Here is a 21127-nt window from a genome sequence, read left to right on the forward strand (position 1 = left end):
CACTGTAGCTTAAGATGCTGTCACAGAAAACAACCCTGACACCCTAGCTCCAATTTCCAGAAGTCATGCTGCTTAATTCCAGTTCAAACTATTTTTTTTTTTCAATTTCTGGAATGGGAAGGTGAAAGAACCATAGGAAGTTAAATGCTTTCAGCTTCAGTTTTGGGCTACTCAAACGTAATTCTTGAGAAAGAATTATCCCTCTATTACAATAATTCTCCAAAGCTTTGTTTTTGCTACCACTTATTAAGGAGACAAATCATTCTTGGGCAACCCCTCCGCCTAAGTGAACCAGAAAAACAATAGAGTTAACAAGTCCGTGGCACTGAACAAGTTGGCAATTTTTTGTTTCATTCCCCTTCCCTCAAATCAGTGAAAAAGTTGTAATATCGACTTCCAAGAGTGGATTAAGTCTGCACCCCCCCCCCACACACACACACATACACACATCCCCTCCACACACAGAATAAAAGCTAGACATCCACACAAGTATCCCTCTATAGGTTCGTTCTAGGGCAATTCAACATCAGGAAGACATCATGCTTTAGCCATGCTATTACTATGACTGAAGCCACCCTCATACTAATTAGCAAGTTGCCAAAGATTGTGCAAATGCTAATGTCATGGGAAAAATCCAATTTAAGTGGGACTTAATTGAATCTGAACTCCCAGTGAGTGATGGCAAATAGGGGAAGAGGAACAGAGAAAGCCTTGCTCAGAGTCCAGCTGCCATGTCAAGAAGTCAGATTCCTACAACTCCGGCCTGAGAGGAGCAAACTCTCCTGTGTTTCCTTGAATCATTTGTTTGGGGATTTCTCTCTCTACTCATTATAAGGCCACAGCCCTCGGTGTGGCACTGGCCTCATTATTACACACAGTGTGTGAGGAGGAGCTGTGTCCCTTTGAAAGGAGGCAAAGTCATACCCCATGATCTCTCCACATCAGGAAATAAGACGAGACAGGTTCAAGGCTTTTGATGATCATGGAGAATTTGATCTTTGACTTGAAGTCTCATATGAAGAGAAAGGTGTGTTCACTCTGTCTTAGTTGTGATGTGAGGTCAGAAGAAAAACCAACCTTGGGGCGTAGTTAGGTCAGAGAGTGAGGCCAGCCTCTGGTTCACTCATGCTTTTTGGAATACATTGTGAATATTAAGTGTGAACTAACTTCCAGATGATTTCCTTTAATTTATTAATAGTCTGAGCTCTCCATCACCCAGCAGGAGGGAGATAACTATTCTCTTTGTTACAGACACATGATTAATCCATGCCACAGCCTCTGTCTTTTTCCTAAGATTTCATGGCAAGAAAATACCAGAGCCGTGATTGAAAACTGAATCAAACCACCCAGTCAGTTCTGTGCCTGCTGTAATTCTGCATTCTGGGTCACCAGAGCAAGTTATACTTGTTTTGATGGTTCTACGTGGGAAAAGGACCATATAAGTGTAATCATTTCTCGCAGGAGAGTGGTATTATTTGATGCCATCTCTGTATTACCACCGCACCGTGACCCCCAAACCTCAGATTAGACTGGATGCAAAATTCAGCATCTCGTCCCTGCAGTGATTTTCTCATGGTTTGTACAGTCTTTCCTGAAAATTTGTGGGGTCACGGGGAGAGACTGATCTCAGAGGAGACATTGTTTTTATTATGCTAGACAGTAAACCTCTGTGCTGTTTACTCCAGAAGGATATACTCATTCTATCCATAAAAATGTTTTTGAAAAGATAATCCAGAGGGAGATCAACCAGTGCCTCTGTTATAAGTTGTGCAAAATGGGGAGGATTCCAAAGGGAATGATCTCCCAGTGGATATTTGTGAATAAAATCACCATTTTTCCTAAATACTGTAATAGGGTTACATATACAAAAAACTTTGGGTTACATATACAATAACTACTTCATTTAAAAGTAGGATAATAGTTCCCATATCTCAATTTTGGATATATCCTGATATCCTCTGTGAATTATGTTTTAAACACAACTATTAGACAATATTGTTCCTTATAAATCTTTATAGTTTTTATCACATATGCATAGTCAAAGAATGACAAAAAAATAAATAGAAGATTTTCTGATCCTCTAAGCAGAGTTAGCATAATGGTCCATTAAAAATATCAAAGGGGGGGCCTCCCGGTGGCGCAGCGGTTGAGCGCTGGGTTGCGAAGCTGCCCGCAGCCTCTGCAGCACCAGTTCAATCCCCGGCTGCTCCCCAGCCACCAGAGGAGGGTCCCACATGGTGCGCAGACCTCTCCTGCCGCCCGCTGCTCCCCTCAGCAGTGTACTTCGGTCATTCTGCCTGCTCTGCTCCCCGCTCTGGTGAATTCTCTCACCCTCCCATGCTTCTGCCTGTATCCAGTGCTTGTATAAATAAATAAATAAATAAATAAATAAATAAATAAATAAATAAATAAATAAAAATAAATCTTCAAAAAATATATATATATATCAAAGGGGAAGAAGGGATTTGAGTCAAAATAAGGGGGGTGGGAATTGTATGGGGACTGTAACCAAGATGAAAATGCATGCATTATGCAAAAATGAAAAATGATGTAAAAAAAATACATAAAATAAAAAAAAGTATCAAAGAGGAAGAAGGAATTTTGAAGGATGAAGTTAGGAAATGGGTAGAGGCAGTCTGTTAGGAACAGGGTGTCCCAAGCCCCCAAGTCCATTTATCAGCCTGACTGAGAATTGCAGACCAGGAAGGGCCATCCGCCCCCTGCAACATGGTAAAGAGAAGAATGTGCAGAACACCAGCACAGTAACACAGTGCTAAAGCAACACACCAAAGCTAGTTTCAGGAAAGCAGACCAGGTTACCTGGGAGACTCAGTGGGCCTCAGTAGCCTAGGGGACCCCACACGCCCCAAACAATCAGCCAAAGACACACGCGGAGCTATTTAACAGCTGAACCCCCACTCCTTGCTCATTATACTCACCTAAGCACAAACTCCTTGCCCCATTAGAGGCTACCCACTTGGAACCCTCTACTGAGAGAGCGTTCCTGTTCTTCCTCTTGTCTATCAATGAGTCTCTTGCTTTTCTGTACCTATGGTCTCGACAATGAATTCTTTCCATGCTGAAGACATGAACTGAGAAAGCACTTACTGGAGTCCTCGGACTCCAGGCCTGTTCCCAAAACCCCGATTCACTTTCTTGGTTCCAAATATTCATTCCATCTTTTTTTTGGAATAGCACCTCTATATCCTCTAGGAAGTTTCTTTCCTTACTAAATGCAGTTTGATCAAAAGTGCCCAGCTGTCTCTCGAAGAAGGAACAACCATGTAGTATAAAGCAGGCCATCTGGATCATCCTTTGCTAGAATGAACTTCACACCAGCGAGCGTCTTGGGGAGGCAGGCAGTGGTGGTTCCCTGAGCCCCAAACACTTTCCATATTATAAGGCTTCCCTGTCAACCCTGTGAATAAGCCAGTATCTCTCCAAAATTAAGTCAATTAGTTTCTTTAGTGTGAAACAAGAATCATAATTACTTGCAAATGGGGGATATAAAACTTAGAGAGTCTATATTTACACATATATACACACATACTTTTCCTTAAGGTATCTTTGAAAATGGAAGGTAGTATGACGGTAACCTTATATTGTATAATTAGATCCATTTTAATTAGACAAGTTAAATAATTCAAATGTTATGCTTGCCAGTCTTGCACAACATTACTTTAGATCATTGTCCAGTATGTTTTAATATACTTGAAAGTGGGAAATGCCATGATTAAAAGTAAAATACAATTTTTCATTTGAATTTTCTCCTAAATTTGACAAAGTCCCTTAAGAAGATATTTTAATGAAGCAACCTTGGGAAAGGTTCCAATGAAACAAAACCACCAAAGCCCATGTCTCATTTCCTTATTTCTTTTTCTGAAGTGCTTACTTGCATATAACCAATAATTTACATTTTAATGGGTTGTTAATAAATAAGTCATAGGAAACAATTCCTTTGTGTAAGAACTATACCAAATGAATTATGCTTTAAAAGTCAGTGGTGGTGATGATATTTCTTTGCCAGCAAAGTTAAACTCTTGCATTATAAACTACAATTCATTCTGCAGCAAAATATTAATTCATATACAAAGCAGCTACTCAAACAGAAGTCAAGGAAAAATCCCTGATGGCTTTAAATTTTATGTGAACTGGTACATTACAAAATGTGGAATTGGTTAATTCTACACATACCCTGACTTCTATCTTGATCAATTACCTCTTGTGGATGTTATTATTTGTCAATATTTATTAGAGATTTACTTTGTTGACATAAGGTTGTATAATGTGCACAGTCATGAGTGACACAAAAGAAACAGAGTTTTCATTGTTAAGAAAAGTCATGCTATCAGTTGGGGAGGATGCACTGAGACCAGGGGAGACAGATGCTCTTTCAAATTTCTAAAATAATCCTATATCTTTCAATGTGTCTAGAATTATAATTTTCCTTATAAGGAGATAATCAGAAAATTTTGGCAGTTTGAATTGAGAAAACTAGTACATTATTCAGGTATTCTAGCAATATGGTGTTAGTTTTTTTAACAAAAATACGTTATTACAACAATCAGCAAAATCTAGAACCATTTTCCCAAAAGGACATAGATTTTATTTTTGTATTATTCCTAGTTCTATAAGCTGCTAACAATGTGACAAAAATTCATCTTTCCCTATACTATATTAACAGCTACTCCCAGAATACAGATTAATTACTGACAAAATTTACAAGTTAAAATGAATTTTTTTAATTGAAGGAAATAGAAGATAAATGTTTCTGACTTAACTCATTTAAGGATCTTCTAGTTTTATATGTTTTCCACGTGATTATTAACAATAAATGTCAAGTTTTGAAATTTACCTTTGGATACCCATCCTTGCCTCATTACCAAATAATTTAGCATCTATCACCTTCACATCCTCTACTTTCTGGGAAGAGAAGGTGTGTACAAGTTGCTAGCCAGGAAGATGAAAACTCATCAGGTAAAATTAAGTTTCTTTTACCAATAGCAATCAAGGTAGCTTAAGAGCTTTTATCCTCAAGTCCTGCAAGCAATATACTTTTACCTGAAGAGGTGGTCTTCAATATTTCTAAATCACATACAGTATTGTAACCCAATATTACCTTAATTAATTAACTCAAAAAACACACATACATAAAAAAATTCTACTTTTCCCAAGTAAGAACATAATGCATGTGTGCAGCAACATTTTGCAGAAAGATCACTGGATTTAGAATCAGGTATTGATGCTATTCCTGCCTGTACCAGATGTGACCATGAGCCACTGTGTCTAGTATTTGTGACCCTCAGTTTCTGTGCAAAGGACAATATGAAAAAGTCTCCATTTTTGTAAAGATCACAAAATCAAGTCAAATGTGTAATGTTTGGCGCTTGTGTGGAATTCCATACATTTTTTGCCTTCCTGTTTACTGTGCTGGTTAAAGAGATTTCTCCAGGGTAACAAACACTTCCTAAAGGATATTTGATAGCAGAGAGATAGGAACTGTTCAGGGAAGGAGTTCCTGTCCTTGTAAATGTAAGCAATGCTTTATCTGACCCAACTTTTACTGTAGGGCACCTCAAGACTTTTCATGTGAAATTGTCAATTGCAAAATCACACTGTGACTTGTTCCCAGCATGTTAATATTTTAAGTCACGTGGATAAACAGAACATAAATAGAAGTGACATAAAAACCTGATGCCTTTCAAAGGCTCATCTCTGCAAGACAGAAGCATAAAAAATGAGTATTCTGTAGTAAATTTAGATTATATAGATGCTTATGAAGAGATGAGACTAAACCCTCAAAGGGTTATCATATCACACATCACCTGAAGACACAGGATTAGCTTCAGTAAGAAGGGCCAGGCAAGGGGGAGGCTAGACATATCTGAGGTTAGGAAAAGGAATTATACCCCCTGGGTGGGTAGCAATTGATCCTGCTGGCACAGACATAGCTTCAGGAGGAACGGGTGTGATAGGCAATAGAAGGTGATTGATACAAAGGCAGACAAAGCTACATATAAACCCAGGAAAATACAATAAGGAGCAACAATGGCATTCAACTTGACCAAAAGTGGATTGAAACATGCAAATCAAACTTCATCTTAATCCAGACAGAATGAATCAGAAGAAAAGCTAGACACATTCTGAAAGACAAATTTATATTACAAACATATCATAAAATTCTAAAGATTCTTAGATGAGAATGTTTCCAAGATAAAAATAGCAACTGGTCTACAAAGAAAATTGTAGAAGACACCAGTCATTCCTATACAACCCGGCAAATAGGAAAATAATGGAGCTGTGATTGTCATCTTTTTGACATTACACTATATATACACTATATATTATACTATTCTACATATATACTGTATATTATACTATCCTGTGTATACTGTACATTATACTACCCTATATATAGACTATGTATGTTATACTATCCTATATATACTATATATGTCATACTATCCTGTATATAATGTGGCCTATTAAAAGCATAAATTTATAGTCCACAGGGGGGAAAAAACAGTATCTTTGACGCTCCAGAGTCTTTGACCTGCTCTTTCTCCCACTGTACTTGCCACCTTCTATCATAGTATGTCTATTAGTTTATTACGTTTATCATTCATGATTTTTTCCCTCTAGAGTATTTGTTAATCCCCATACCCCTCTAGCATATAATTTCACATGGGTTTGGATCTTGTCTATTTTGTTCCCAAATATAACCCAAGCCTCAGAAGAAAACCTCAAACATACTAGGACCTCAAGAAATACTTACTGAACTAATGAATACATATATCATTTGAAAATATTCAGTAATGAGGAGAACACATGTTAAGTAATTCACAGAATCACAGAATTCTCAGAATCAGATTTGATTGGAGCCTGAGCTCTCTTTAGTATAGCTAAATATGGATTTAGGACATTAGTCATTGGAAGATACCCTGATGCAGCATTTTGTTTGACACTAAGAAAAATTTATAACCAGTCTTCTAGTAGAAAATTTTCTTGAGGTTTACCTTTCATGTTTGTCAAGTTTCCAAAGAGAAGATTAAGAAGTTGTCTTCTAGCGATTTTGTCATGTGATTCTGGCTTAGTGATTTAATCTTATCTGAGACAAGATTTTATTTGCAATACAATCCAAAGGCAAGCTTCCTCAGCAATATGGTAGCAGCTAATTTGCAGACTCTTGAGCCAGGTTTGTTTATTTGTTATAGTAAAGCATCTTTACACATTTTCATTTCATATTGTTGTGAACTGCAGTCTATGACTTTATTTTGAGCAACTGTTTGGAAATTTTGAAATGATCTGTTCATTGTTTGTTGAAGTTTCACAGTCCCTTTGTTTTCTAATAAAGCAAAGCAAAACAAAAGGCATGTTAAGAAAAAATCTGAGATTTAACTAGCCGCAATCAAATAATAAACAGCCTCACCTATGATCTTATTCAGTCATTCTATGAACTTAAAAATTTGGCCCAGGGCCTTCCTGGGGGCTCAGGGGTTTGAGTGCAGCACCGTGAAGCTGTCTACAGCCTTTGCAGTGCAGGTTCCATCCCCGGCTGGCCAGGGAGATACCCACATGGTGAGGCAGACCTCTCCTGTCTCGCCCGCTGCTCCCCTCAGCAGTGTATTTCAGTCAGTCTGCCTGTTCTGCTCCCCACTCTGTCTCTGGAAATCCTCTTACCCTCCCGCACCTCTGGCCTGTTCCCCAGTTCTTGTATGTGTAAATAAATAAATCTTTAAAAAAAATTTTGGCCAACTGAGCATCCTTCATTATATGGAATAGCTATTTCTCAGACTGTTGACTGTTTTACCAAGCTAGTGCTGGTGTTTTGTTTGTTCACGTACATGGTGAAGTTAAAGGAAAATTCCTGAGCGAAACTACTCCAAATAGAACAAAATTGAAAAACTTCCAGCAAAAAGAAAACGATGTTTCAGTTCAAAAAAAAAAAAAATGTTTGCTCTTGAACTGTTACATGTTGTTCACGGTTCCTTGAGATCTTACAAAGATTTCTTAGATGGGAGATGTTTATTCTAATACCAGTACCAATTTTGCATGAATTCAAAATTGTGCAACTCCACATTTCCAAAAGTCTTTGCACCACATGTTTGTGATTCCTTAAATTGAACATTTCTACTTTTGATTGGGTATATTCAATACAAGTGAAGATCCTGTGATGAATTCAGACGCAAAGAAGAGTCTGTAACTCTGTCTTCTCGACCCAGAGCCTGAACATTTCTTTATCTTTCACACAAAAGAAGTGAGCTAGAGCCAAAGATTCTTAAAGCTTTCCATCAGTGACATGTCAATAGGGACTATATATTTGAACATAGATCCGCTGGAAGATTTCCAGTACAGATTAAAAATTCGGGTCAATTTTACAATTTAACTCATGATACATGTTTTTATACACTTACTTATGGACTAGAGTTGAAATCTACACATTCTGTTACTGTACTCCAGACATACCATATTACTCCAGAAATGTCCATTCTTTAGTTTTCAAACTTACAGAATAGTTTCTTTCTACTCTAAAATCTTAAAATGCTTTTGCTTCTAATGACGTCACATTGCAATATCATACATGGTCAGTAGGTGCCACCACTTAATACAATTTACTGGAAGGTGGAAATTCATTTAATGTCTATAAACTAATTAGAACAATATATTTATTCATTTTAAAGCATATTTACTGAAATAATGTTATGTTTCATGTGTGCCTCAATATGTCCTATATTACTGCATATACAATAGTAAATTCACTATTAAAAGTTCAATTCTACCCTTTACCCTATAATTATCCCTTCTACCAGATTTACCTGCCCTCTTACCTCTTCCCTTCTGGCACCCACTAATTTGGTTTTATATTCTAAAAGTTTACTTATGTTTAAATTATTTTATTCATTTGTTTTGCTTCTTTATGTAAAAGTGGTGTCATAAATGTAGAAGATCCATAAAGTAGTTTTATTTAAAGTAGAGACATTTTCCATCAGGAAACTAGAGAAAGTTAAATTCTGTATCCCTCAACTACATCCCTTGGAAAGATATCCAGGATTTTGCTGGAGTTTGTAATACCAAACTTGCTATTATGATAGAAGAGGCCCTACTAACTCTTGCAAAACTGTAAAATAAAAAGGTAAGGCTGTTTCCAAATATATTAAAATAAATCTCTCTTCTTCTTAAAAAAAAAAAAAATAATGGCCAAGGGTTATGGAAACCCACAGAATTTGAAGTCAGATCCCAATGTGAGCCCAGCTCTTTCCCACTCGCTACTTGCACAATCTTGAGCAATTTTATTTAGGCTTATTATTATTTTTTTAGCCACAGACTCCCTAGATCTTAATTGCAAGATTTACAAATCTGAGAAGGATTTAGGAAGATATTAATAATGTGTGTAAATCACCTGACACATAAGAGGCATTCAAAAAACAGTAGCAATTAGTCATAATTCAGCAGACTCAGAAATGACATTATCACCACAGCATAAATAGGGTAGTGCTGAATGTTATTATTCATGGTGGTAATAATACCATTAATGTTAATTTATTCAAATGCACTGTCAACCTAACATTTCAGAGCTTTACATGTCTACAAAGAGTTACACAGAGTGGAGCACAAGATTCCTCAAACTTGCATGCATTGAAGTTTCTCAGTAAGCCTGTCAAATACACAATTATTCCCCAGAGATCCACTCAGTAGATCTGAAGTGGGTCCAGATATTGACATCTTTGAACAAGCACCCAAAATGATTCTGATGGAAGTGAGCACGCTGGTGAAGCTAGACAGCAAAGAACACGACCCTGCCATTGCATTTCTCAACCACAGCTCTGCATCAGGCCTCCTACATCAGACTTCAAACTAAATTCTTTACTCGCTAGTTGGACCCTGCAAATCCATTTAGATGAGTTAATCTGGTGACGAAATTTGAGGGTAGAAGTGAACATTTAGTTCAAAATTCAAGGAGAAACAGAACTCAAAGCAAGGCCCTCCACAGCTCCCAGCATGAGCTCCTGCTCCCACACCACCGACTACCCCCAGGTCTGGGCATCCCTGTGGGTCAAGTTAAGGGTGGAAAAAAATGAGGAAAGAGAACGTTCCCCCTAACCCTACCCCGGGACTGGTGTACAACTTGAGCCTAGAGTTCCTGAGAGACTATTTCCCAAGTCTGGAAAAATTAGGGAAAAAAGAGCTGCAGAGATGACATCTTCATGTGCCTGCCTCAGAAACTTCTTAGCCAACCTGGACCTAACCAAGGTTAATAGGAAGGACCGTGCCCCACCACTGAGGACATCAGATTGTCAAATGCTACAAGCCACAGCCACCGTCAGCTGAGCCAGCCCTGACAGGTGGTTGCTGATCCGCAGCTCAGCAGGGGCATGGAGGAAGAGCTGCCAGGCACTGGTGCCTGCGTCCCTTGGCTGGTGAAGGGGGAAGTCAGGAAATGGATAGAGGCAGTCAGTTAGGAACAGGGTGCCCCAAGCCCCAGCTCCATTTATCAGCCTGATTGAGAAACAATTGCAGAACAGGAGGGTGCCTCCCGCCCCAACTCAATTAAAAAAGGAATGTTCAGAACAGCAACATAACAGCACAGTAACAGTGGGCACTTTTCTGGTTTCAGAAAAGTGTGCTAGGTAACGTGGGAACCCTCAGTGGGTCTCAGTAGCCTAGGAGATCCCCATGGGTCTAGCAAGGGAGACAACAATGAGACACCCAGCGGGCAAACCCCCACTCCTTGCCCACTGGACTTCAAAACACCTTCTTTTTGCCTCCTCACTGGCTACTCACTCAGGACCCCACTCCACTAGAAAAACTTTCCTGCCCTGCTTCCTATCTATCAATAAATCTCTTGCTTTTCTGTAACTTTGGTCTTGACATTGAATTCTTTCCTCATCCAAGACAAGAAGCAAGAAAGAGCCCACCTAAGGTCCTCAGATTCTGGGCCTCCTCCCAAAACCCCAATTTACCCGGACTGCCCATGCCGGACCACAGACCTCACGGCTTCAACTGTAGAACGTTATTGTCACGCAGTTCTGCAGCCCAGGCATGGGGGCTCACAGAGTTGTTTCTTTTGAGGGCTGTGAGGAGGAGTCTGTACTATGCCTCATCCCCAGCTTATGGGGGTTACTGGCCATTTTTGACTCTCCTTGGTTTGCAGAAGCATCACAGAGCCTCTGCCTTCATCTTCCCGTGGCGTTCTCCCCGGGCGTACAACTGTCTCCCTTTTTAAAGGACATTAGTCATGCTGGAGTCAGGGTCATCCAGCTGCAAGATGAGCTCATCCCAACTTTGCTAATTACACCTGTCATGTATAATTTCCAAGCTAAGTCATATGGTGAGATACTAGAGGTTGGGACTTCAACATATGCATCTGCCATAATTCAACCTGTATCAGTGTCCCTTTCTGACTTAACAGATAACCTGCTTGAAGGTGCTATGGCCTGAATGCTGTGTCCCTCCCCCAATTCCTACTTTGTAAGGTGACTGGCTAAGAAGTCTGGCCTTAGGGGGCGATTAGGTCACAAGGCCTCTCAAGCATGTGAGAAGTGCCTTATACAGGAGGCTCCAAAGAGCTGGCTCATCCTCATGCCACATGAGAGCAGAGTAAGAAGCAGTAAAAAGTTCTGCAACCCAGAAAGGGGCCTTCTCCAGAACCCTACCTGCTGGCTCCTTGGACTTCCAGCCTCCAGGACTGCGAGAAATAAATTTCTGTTGTTTATAAGCTACCCAATCTGTGGTGTTTTATTATAGTGGCACGGACAGGCTAAGACACCTGGTGAATACCAGAGAGGGGAACAGAGGTATGAAGCAGGCCTCTGCTGGGATTGCTTTTCCTTCTGCAGAAGTCCTGCCAGTAGGAAAGGTGAAACAGATAGAGGTCAGTGAAGGTCATGGGGCAGTGCGTGCTCCTAAGGTGACAGCACAGGGGCTCAGCGCTCCAGCCCATTGGAGAGGTGTCCAAAACCATGTTGAGAGAATCTCAACATGGCACCACTGGGCAAGACTATGTGATCTTGCCATTGTGAATTTTGTGAGTTCTGTTTCTGAACACTCCACACAAAAATCTTTTCAGATGTCCTTATAAATGTTTTAACAGCAAAGTTAAGATCGCCATGCTAAAAGTGAGGTTTTTTTTAAGATTTATTTTATTTATTTATACAAGCACTGGGTACAGTCTGAAGTGCGGGAGGGTGAGAGAATTCACCAGAGCCAGAGGGGAGAGGAGAGCAGGCAGACTGATGAAGCACACTGCTGAGGGGAGCAGCGGGCGGCAGGAGAGGTCTGCGCGCCATGTGGGACCCTCCTCCGGTGGCCGGGGAGCAGCCGGGGATCGAACCGGCGCCGCAGAGGCCGCGGGCAGCTTCGCAACCCAGCGCTCAACCGCTGCGCCACCAGGGAGGCCCTACTCAGCTTTCTACAAAAAAAAAAAGAAAAAAATCTTGACCTTGGCAGCCACATGGATGGAATGGGGGAGGATTAAGAAATAAGGCAGAAGGGGAAAGACAAATACCAGATGATTTCACTCACAAGTGGGATACAGAGTTGGAACAAAACAAGAGAACAGACAAAATCAATCCTGGAAATGTGACTGCAGCATGGAGGCTACCAGAAAGGGAAGGCTGAGGGTAGAGGGCAACAGGGGCAGGCGGCCCAATGGACTGTGATGGGGAATTACAGGGGCTTTGGTGGTACGTGTGGTGTGGTAACATACATCTGAAGAGGTATCAACCTGTACCTCTAAATCATATGCAGTGTTGTAATCCAGTTACCTCAGTTAAAAAAATCATACAATATGAAAAAGAAAAAAGTAAACAACATCAACAATGTGTCACTGACATACAAATGAAATGAAATGAAAGCAGAGGGGAAACACAGTGGATGGTTGGAGACATGAGACCAGGGACAAGGCCATTCAGACCCCGCAATGTATTGGCATCAGATCACTAAACTTGTGGCACTGATTGACGATAAGAAGAAAAACTACTTTACAGATGCCAAACATCTGGCAAGAATTCTTGTTTGGCAAATTGAAGAGCCGGTATTAGTGTCGATAATAGATATTCTGAGAAGTTGATTGCTTTGATGCAATAAACAAATCTCTTTCCGGAATCCCTTCAAAGCAACCAGAACTGGGAAGCTCTGAAGGTGGACTCTGCAAACCTCCTCACTGTCTGTCATTTCCAGCCTCCGGGACCCTCATGCTGCTGCTTTTTCTCCACATACTATTCCATTGTTCCCATGGCACTTTTCAAAACATTTTTTCGTCTAAGGCTCTACAAATGTGCACATGATATCCTCAGACCCTCCTCATGAAAACAGTCCTGCAATATTAACTTTCTAGCTTTGAATCTGATCTTTTCCGTTTACACATGCATTTTGGGATGGTCACGCAGTAGGCAACTGTAGGGACCAGGTCATCCTCCAGGTGGACACAAGTTCTGAAACCATAAAGATGGTGAGCAGGCTGTAAGTGCTTCAAAGAACATGAGCTACCTGACTGAACCGGGCCACAGCAAGGCATTCCTTATCAGTCCATCAGGAGTTTGTGGTCACCCAGCTCTCAACTCCGTACAATGGGTGAAGAAAGACACCATGGAAATGCTCACCCCATAGGAAGAGAGCTCACTGAGGGGCCTGTGTGTGTCCAACCGAATAAAACTCAGCATTGTTCGTAACATCTTGGGGACATTCGAGATACCCACACCACACAAGCAGAGTGTGTAACGAGAAGGGAACAGACCTGTATTTTCTAGCATGCCAGAGCTGAAGCCAGAGGGTGCTGTGGAGGCTGGGTCACATTGATCTCAGCTAGTCTTTATTTTACCATCTGGCTTCTTTCTAGGGCTCCCTCAAAAGGGATATCCCTAACTAACCCATCAGGGCCTTCTCTCCACATAACAGCCCTAGTGGAAACAAGAAAGGAAGTCGATTGTGCTGATTTGCTGTGTAAGCCCCCATACCAGGCTTGTTAGCAGAGCCGCCTCCTTCACCTAGCCTGGCTGGCCTCCCTTCGCAGTCAGGAGTCTGCATTTAAGTCCTGTTTAATGAGGGGAGCTCAATAGTCCCTACCTTCCCTTAAAGGAGCTGGGCTCCACCCTCACACCCCAGCTCCCTCCAACAGCATTCCTAACGAGACGCTAATGCTTTCCTATGATACTTATTCAGGGTCTACATGTTTTATGTTCAGATCTAGCAGTTATATTTCAGAATAACCATGTTCTTGTAAACTAATCCCATTTGAAATAGGGATCCCATCACCCACGGATTCCCCAAATTAGCTTGTAGATTTAAGGTGACATACGAATAGGCCAATTTTTGTAAGTAATATATACCAAGGAAAGCTGGTCACTCACAGATAAATATTGGAAACTCCACCAATTTGAGTTCATTTTACAGATGTTCTGAACCCTTATCTTTTCACAGGGTGAAACCTGTTTACCAAAGAGATATGTCCAGTAGTCAGAGAAAGAAGAAGAGTGTGCAAAAGCTATTTCTGTTTCCAATTATTTCAGTGATGTATTTGAGGCCAAATAAGCCACTTCATCTTGGAGTGCTTAAATAATGCACGGGTGAGCGGTAGCTGGCTGGATCTCAGTGGTGGTGCTTTTGATTTAAGATCCATACAAGTGCCCAGACCTGCCTGTGGAATCACCAGGAAGTCTATTCTATGCTATTCTCTTTGTGCCTGTTCCAGCAGACAATGTTCTTCAAATACGGAGGGGAAGTTCAAAGATCTATGTAGTACACACTTTGATTTGATTCATGACTAGAGTACATATAGGCTCTCAAATTGATTTTTCGGATATTAAAACAATTTCATGGAAGTGTTGGTTTACAACATTATATCGAAAGGATTCTTTTTATTTAATGGAAAATTGAAAAGAAGCTTGTTTAGGTTTTTTACAACCTCCATGTACTTGCATGACCCCATCAGCCTTGCCTAATAGAATCAGCTCTCAACTTGAAGAACCGTGTTCTATACAAAACCCACTGCAGCATCGTGTGCAACAGCTGAGATATGGACATAGTCTATGTGTCCAGGGATAGGGGGCTGGGGAAAGATGTGGTCTATATACACAGTGGAACACTGCTCAACTACAGCGAATGGTGAGATTTTGCCATAGGCAGCAAAACAGAAGGCATTCAAGGAGATTATAGCAAGTCAAATTCTTCATCTAAAGACAAATACTGGCTGATTCACCTACATGGGCAATATAAGGAAAGTAAATGGATGAACTGACACAGCAAAATAAATATAAACTATAGGACAGTGATAACCAAACAGAGGTAAAGCTACCAGAGGTGAAGAGGGTCGGGGGGTGGGGGGGATGGAGACAAGAGGAGAAATCATAAGAGATGATGATCGGTATTTTTGTTTTTAATTTCTTAAAATGTGGTTTTGAGTTTTGCTTTTTGAAAGAAGAAAAAATATTATCAGCTCTCTTCCACTGAAATAAAATTTGTGCAATGCTTCCACATTACACCTGTCATTCTGTGTATGAAATCTTGGGTAAGCCGGTAAAATTGGCTACATCTCCTAGGGGTTGAGTGAGCATTTACTCAGGTGTAGATGTCATCTTCACCTGGTGGCTTTACACACTGTTTTGTGACATGTCACTATGCTTTGTGACTTTTGTCATTTAAACACTGATTTCCTTCTTCTAAGGAATGTCATGGTTATATTTTTACAAAAAATGGTTTTTTTTTAAAGATTTATTTATTTAGTATAAGAACTGGGGTACAGGCCAGAGGTGCTGGGGGTGGAGGATTTCACCAGAGACAGAGTGAGGAGCAGAACAGGCGGATCCACTGAAACACACTGCTAAGGAGAGCAGCAGGCGAGACAGGAAAGGTCTGCTGCGCCATATGTGGGTTAGCTCCTTGGTTGGGTATCGAACTCAGGTGGAGACTTAACCCCTAAGCCACCAGGGAGGCCCCCAAACAGTGGTTCTCAAAGTGTGGTCCCCAGATCAGCTGCATCAGCAGTAGCAGGAAACTTGTGAGAAATACAAATTCTCCAGTCACATCCCAAAAGTTGTATCAGAAACCCCAGGGGTGCCAATTCACTGAGCTGTTTTAACTGTCCCTCCCAGGGTCTGGATGTATGTTGAGGTTTCACATGTAATATACTTAGCAGATTTTATGTGCACTTGATTGGATGACAGAAAAGTCTATTTTGTGCTGTTCAAGTCTTAACAAAGCACCTTGTTTTTTGCAAAACAATCTCCCACCGGCTATTCAGTTTTAATCACAACTCAAAAATACTCTGATCAGCTTGATATAGACTATTGCGCTGTGCTGGGTCCACAAACAACACTCAGTTCTCATGAAAGGAAGCCAAGAAGGAAGACACCAATGAGCAAACAGACAAAGGATGGTTGTTGCCAAGCCAGGAATCGATACCTCCCCGAAGGACCTTGTGCAAACCGTTTTCTTTGTATAAAGTTCTTTGTTCAAATTCCAATTAAAAAAAACTAAGTTCAAAAAGACCTTCCCTTATTGCACCTGAAATAATGTGTCCTTCCACATTCTTTTGCTTTGTTTCATTGATATGACTGGTATTTGACTTTCTTCCTCTGACTTACATTTAGCATAATCCCCTCCAGTTCCACTCATGGTGTCACAAACGTTAAGAGCTCATTTTTAGAGCCGAGTAGTATTCCATTGTGTGTTTGTGTATACCACATATCCATCACCTGCTGATGATACCCCTAAATTGAGAGGTGGCCCCTCTTCTGCAAATTCACTGTAGCAATGGCCAGTATCCCATATATTAGAAAGTGACCAGTAGGTATCTTAGGCAAAGTCAATAAATATCGCCGCTGAAATGAATAAATGAATGATTCCCCAAACAGTATTTTTTAAAAATATTTGTAACAAATTCTTTTAAACATCATGCCATAGTTTGTTTATCATCAAAGTCACCCCAGCATTGTATAACTCGGTCCTCTACGTTGATTAGTGACTTTTTTTAACCCAAATTTCTAGGTTGTTCTTAAACAGAACCAAATGTTTTATTGACAGGGAAACTCTCTTGGCTTGTTTCCCAATTTAATCATTTAATTTCTTGCTTGTTAATTGTGGACTTAATATCTTAAACAAATTCTCTCTGCCATTATCCTTCATATTTTCCTTTCATGCTGATTTCATGAAAAGAAAAAAAAAAAAGCTCTCTGCTATTTGGAATCCAAGATTTGTTTCTAAATAAAATGTCCACTAGATGGAACTATTGTTTCAAGAGAATGAGAATGTGTCTTGGAAAGAATCTTTTTCTAAAACTTTCTCACTGAAAGTTACATCAGAAATAATGATAGAAGATGCCCTTGTTTAAAACAAGTTTTTTTTTTTTTTATCACACAGACATTTTATTTAACATTATCTTTAGAAAATGGGCCATTTAAAGAAACAACATTCTTACATTCTGTAAGTTGCACTTAGGGTTGAGTACACATGAAGTCAGCTTTTAATGCATTAAAATCACAGTGGATAGCAGCAAAGGACTTGTGGGAAGAAAGGGTGAAGGATAATCTGATTGTTCACACTGCGATTATTTGCACATTGATGAAAAACAATTCACACTTCTAAAACCTCAAAACCTCCCTTTTTAAAGAGCCAAAATGAATCCAAGAAATCTTGCCAACACTCTCCCACTCCTAACAAATTGATTACTCTCACACATAAAACTGAAACAGCATGGCAGCAAAAGATTTTGATAGCAATGAAAGTTTGTAAACTATATTCCAATCCCTTTTTCTTGTGCCTAAAGTGCAAGGTAGAGTTCTCATAATCTCGCAGTAATGCTTCTCCTCTAATAATCCTATATTTTGTCTGGCACAGGTAATTTCCGAATCAAGTCTATTCTGGTACGCTGATGTCTAGGGAAACTTTGCAGACCCTGTGAAGGGTCACCTGCATGAAGCCTATACTGCAAATCCCAGCCACTGAGACCACCACAAAGCCCCTCTTTGAGAGACCCTGGTTGAATGCAAACTTTTTAAAAATATAAATGACATGAGCAGTTAGAATGCATGCCATTTGAGAGCTTCCATTCTGAAAATCTTTCATCTCTCAGATGTTAAGATGTGTTAAGGCTGAGTTGGTTTAATGCCAGCAAATGAAATATCTAAGTTATAAAATCAGGGAACTTGCTCAGTGAGTCAGAAATTTTAAAAAATAACACAATTCATAGGGATTTAAATAAAAAACCTTATGGCTAAAGTGCTTATCATAAAGATCATAAAACCTCAAGTGTGGAAGAACACACGCAAACTTTCAAGGTGGTATGTCTATCAAAGAGTCTTTCCCAGCCCAGGACACACAGCTGCATTTAAAATGCATATTTTGCCATTTTTTAATGCAAATGTCACAGTAACATTGAAAATGGCTATTCCATCCCTGTTTGCCATTGCTGACATGAATATAAAAATTCCCTTCATTAACTGAAATTTGTCATGGTTTCCCCTTTTATATATTTAAGGTAGCTTCTAAAGCAATTTTTCATTTTCTTACTATGTTTTGACTCATATTTTAAAGTATTTACTTAATGTCCTATGGCACATATTGTTTTATAAGTAAACATGGCTTGGGGATGCATTATTAATGTATTGTCTTGAAAAATTACAGCCCTGAGGGAGCAAAATTAAGATGCACTGTAAATGCATTTTATTGGCAGCTTAAACATCGAACTTCGCGACAAGCTTCCTCCACATGTCTTCCCACATAACCGATAAGAGAAATCAGTCAGCCCCTTGGCAAACTCTTTGAGGCAATAACTGGAAATATCAAAGAATACATATTTCATAAAGGAATCTGAGTCACCATGACGTCACTAAAATACTGTGGTTCTTTTTTCCTTGTGGAAGCTGAGGGGAGTGTTTTTCTTTCCTTATATTAAATGGAAATCATTAGAATACCTCCTCCAAGTAATTTTCAAAGCCCTCACCACTGAAAATTATTTTTTAAATTTGTGAGAGTAAGCGTTCTTCCTCACACAATGCACTTCGTAAAATGTAGCAAACCAGTTAGGGTCTCAAAAAGTAACATGGAATTTTATATTCACCTTTAAATCACTGGACAAAATATAGTTTCAAACATTAGCTTACAACTTCATATTATGTGTACAAACACAAATGCTGTTCACACCCTGTAAATTTTTATTTATAACACCTCTGTAATTTGAACCATCTAGAAGCTCATTCCTTAGTCCTAGGAAATGAAACAACTTGATTAGTCTATGAAGGGATAGTGGGCTGGTTTATAAGATAAATGACAACCCATTGTTGACGCCTGGCATAAACAGGAGAGGTGGAACTGAAGTCAGCCTCATCGTTTAAGCAGTAAAAGCAAGAGAGTGTCAGCTTAAATGTCAGTGTTGGGATGACCGTGGGACCCCCTCCTTTGTCCACACATTTAGATAAGATACTCTTCAATCATTAATCAAAATTTATCAGATTCTGATATCTTTTTTAGTACTCAGTGTTTTCCACAGGTTTTTTATTTTTTTTGAGTCTGCTGTCACATCTTTCTAACTTGAGTCCTAAATGTTCTATTTTTTTTTAAGATTGATTTATTTATTTATACAAGCACTGGGTACAGTCAGAAGTGCAGGAGGGTGAGAGAATTCACCAGAGACAGAGCGGGGAACAGAACAGGCAGACTGACGAAGTACACTGCTGAGGGGAGCAGCGGGCGTCAGGAGAGGTCTGCGTGCCATGTGGGATCCTCACCCGGTGGCCGGGGATCAAACCGGCGCTGCAGAGGCTGCTGGCAGCTTCGTAACCCAGGGCTCAACCGCTGCACCACCGGAAGGCTCTAAATGTTCTACTATTTAAGCATTAACAAAAAAATCTCCCTCTCTCCTCCCACCATCTATGAAATCATGTCCAAGTCAAAACTCCTTGACAGACATGAATTCCTTTCCTCAAAGTCCTTTCAACTTGCAGATTGAGATTCACCACCTATTATTTCACATGTTTTGTTCAAACATTACTTGCTTGCCATTCCCTAAGCATTTTCTCTTCATCTTTCTCGGTAGTTTTCTTTGGCTGAAACTATTCTTTTTTCCTGTGATGGCTTACACTTGAGTTCCTCACTTACTTGAAGACATTGCTCAGATTTTACCTCCCTGATGAGACTCTACTCCAAAGCAGAGGCTAAGTGGTCATTCACTGCCTTTAGGTCTCTGATGTCACTTACCACTGTCTACTTAATGACTGAATCATTTGCTGATATTTATCTCCCTCTTCAAACATGAAAGAGACACTGTATATTCCTCCTTGCATCTTGAAAGCTCTTCTCACACTATCTCCCATCTCCACCTTGTGTTCCCCTGGACTGTCAGTGCTCTAGCCTCCTGATAATTGAAGTCAGGGCTGCATTCTCCTCATAAAGGCTACTGCTTCCAACAGGACACTACCTCTTAACTTCCTTCCTTCCTTCTTGGGGCTCACCTGCCTCTGCCTATCCTTTTTCTTTGTTGGCTTCTTCCGGTGGGGATATAACCATGCTTAAATCTCTCCTAATGCAGTTTTTTTTTTTTCAACCTGAGAGACTATTTTTCTATATATCTTGTCACCAAGTGCATTACTCCAGTACTTTCTGAACCCTGTGTGGTCTGGCTTCTATCCCTGTCACTGTCCCCACAAAAGACACCAATGACCTTCTAGTTGCTGAACCCTGTGGGCACATCTTCACCCTTTCCTGATTTAGCCTCTCCAAGTCACCTAACACTTGACCAGTGTTTCCTCTTTCAAGAGCACTTTCCCATTGAAATTCTAGGACACTGTATGTTTCTGCAAATCCTCCTGTGTCTCAACCCAGCTCTTAAACTGCAGATTTCAGTCAGTTTTCAGCCCTGGCCTGTATGACTATCTAATCCACAGCTTCAGATGCCATTATACTGGGGACTTAGGTATCTTTGTTTTGCCTCTGGTCTAGATTTCTCTTCTGTGCTTTGTACCTACATACTTGCCTGCTAGATCTTCCTGTTTGGACATTGCATGTGTACCCAAGACAAACTCATCACATTATCTCCCTCCACCCAAATGGATTGCTTATTTTTGTTCCTTATAGCACTGAATGGCAGTACTATTTTTTCAAGCGTCCCAAGTCAGAAGCTAGAGTATCTTCCCTG

General features: G+C 40.1%; 1 long non-coding RNA gene across 1 annotated transcript in view; it reads right to left on the reverse strand.

Moving 5' to 3' along the window:
• Window positions 1-7252: 7252 nt before the first annotated feature.
• The window catches only part of LOC119243589 (uncharacterized), a 33255-nt gene continuing 19380 nt past the window's right edge, over window positions 7253-21127 (reverse strand). The window contains exon 4 of the long non-coding RNA XR_005124765.1: window positions 7253-7345. This is a non-coding gene — a long non-coding RNA (uncharacterized LOC119243589). The remainder of the gene's footprint in view (window positions 7346-21127) is intronic.

This window comes from Talpa occidentalis, unplaced genomic scaffold (genome assembly GCF_014898055.3).
Source record: "Talpa occidentalis isolate TD23 unplaced genomic scaffold, MPIMG_talOcc4v2.1 talOcc4.13, whole genome shotgun sequence".
Taxonomy (NCBI): Eukaryota; Metazoa; Chordata; class Mammalia; order Eulipotyphla; family Talpidae; genus Talpa; species Talpa occidentalis.